Genomic DNA, 2,072 nt, shown 5'->3' on the forward strand with positions numbered 1-2,072 from the left:
CTTAGAACATCCAAATAAATATTGATATTTGGGATGTAAACTCACTTAAAACATCTAAATAAGTATTTGATTGAGTCCAACATCTTCAACTTGATTCATTCTAGTTTCTCTAATTATTTCTTCTCTAAGTTTGAATTTTTTTCATGAGTTTTCAAAATATTTAATTTAAAAATAAGATGATCATATTCAACTAATCTAAATTAACCACTTTTTATTGAGCAGCCTAGGGGAAATAAGATATTACATACATTAAATTTAAGGAGAAAATAAAAGAAATGAAAGAATAAAACAATTCAATGTTCAAAAAATAAATAAAAATTTAAATATTGATGGAAAAGAGATTATCAATTTAAAGATTTACTATGAATTCAATCTATAGTCGGTAGTCCTTAAAATTATTAAAAAGACAAAACTACATGTCTTTAATTAGACACTATTTTATTGATGTTTTATAACTCCAAGGAAAATTCCCAACCAATAAACAATCCTGCCTTCGTATGACAAGCATGAGACCCATAGAAAAGTGCATTTTACTCCATGCAAAGAGTGAAAGTAGTTCGACACACAATGTATTCACGATGCTAAGAGAGAAAGCCCCAACTAGAGAGTGGTTTTAAGCAAGGTGTTGTTTAATGGAGAAACATGTCTTTCAGTGAGAGTTTGAAATTCCTTGATGAAGCGTGGGGTTGTTTCATGAAAAATTATTGTTAGTAGGTTTTAATTAAATATTTTATTCATGGTAAATATTGATTTATATTTTATATCAAATTTTATATATAGATAATGTAATTGAAATTAATTTAAACTTTTTTAGTATGAGAAAGATAGGTAATTTTTTACGATTAAATATGGAATTGAAAAATGATATGCAAAAAATAATATTATTGATACTACATACAGTGTAATCAATTTTTATATTTAACTTTTTTTAAAAATTTGGACCATTTCTCGATTTGTGCGTGTCATCCTTGCGCAGGGGCCATGCTAATCTTCTCTGTATCGTTCCAATTTTATCGGATGTCTCCGAAGAGACAATTTTTATATATATTTAACTTACACGTAATATTTAAAACAAAAATATATTAAACAAAAAAAATATTTTACTATTTTTCGCTGTGAGAGGATTTTTAATTTATTTAATACTTAGTATGAAGTTTGGGAATCAAATTTCTTGAGGTGCAAATTTTTTTCTTAAATTTTACTCTCAAAAATAAGTTTGTATCTTGAGAAATTTGATCCCTCTAAGTGTTTGATAAATCCAAAATTAAAATGCATCTATAATGCTTATCATAATAAAAACATATTTAAATAATTTAAAATATATCTTTATTATTAATTATAATAAATTATGTTTAATTAAAATAAATTTATATAATATCATCCAATAATATAAATTTATAAAATAATTAAATAAATGGAAAAAAATATGTAAATATGTTTAACTCATATGAAAATGAAATAAAATAAAATGCTAGAGAACATGGTAACAATATTATTGACTATAGTACTGAATTAATGCTATATTGATTTGACTATTAATTTTTTTGTTTGATTTTATCTAAAATTTGATTAAATAATTGTTAGAATTTGAATTAACACAAAGTTTTGTATGGTATTAAATCTATTTATACATACAAATACATATTTTAAACAATGAGAAATAATGATTTTATCTAAAATTGTATAACTATGTTTCACCAAATAAACCAAAACTTCAAATAAGTAAGCTATGCCTTTTAATTATTCTGCATACTTATGAAAATTAGACATACAACAATTTTAATGAGATTTAAATGAGGATAAAGGGCCTTTGGCCTTCAACCCTCTAAAGATACCAATTTCTTGCAACCCATGAGGTTTTCTAATTTGTCCAAAAACTTAGTTTCACTATGGATTATTCATATCATCATTGGTTGAGTCATTAATGATTATGGCTAAAGTTTGATTATTATCCATGCTTATCCTCTTATTGTACATTAGGTACCTAACCATGGTCATGCACTCAATGGGAGAGATGTTGGCTTTTATGAAAATGATAGAACATGGTGCATTTCTTTTAATATTAATATTTT

At 24.5% G+C, this 2,072-nt stretch overlaps 1 non-coding gene across 1 annotated transcript; it reads right to left on the minus strand.

Annotated features, from left to right (window-relative positions):
- Positions 1 to 930: 930 nt before the first annotated feature.
- On the minus strand, positions 931 to 1,033 carry LOC149189601 (U6 spliceosomal RNA). Its single transcript, XR_016256659.1, has one exon. It is a non-coding gene; the product is annotated as a U6 spliceosomal RNA (small nuclear RNA).
- Positions 1,034 to 2,072: the final 1,039 nt, after the last annotated feature.

Source organism: Pinus tabuliformis, chromosome 3_1 (assembly GCF_031772625.1).
Source record: "Pinus tabuliformis cultivar Carrire ecotype Pingquan chromosome 3_1, CPIR1, whole genome shotgun sequence".
Lineage (NCBI taxonomy): Eukaryota > Viridiplantae > Streptophyta > Pinopsida > Pinales > Pinaceae > Pinus > Pinus tabuliformis.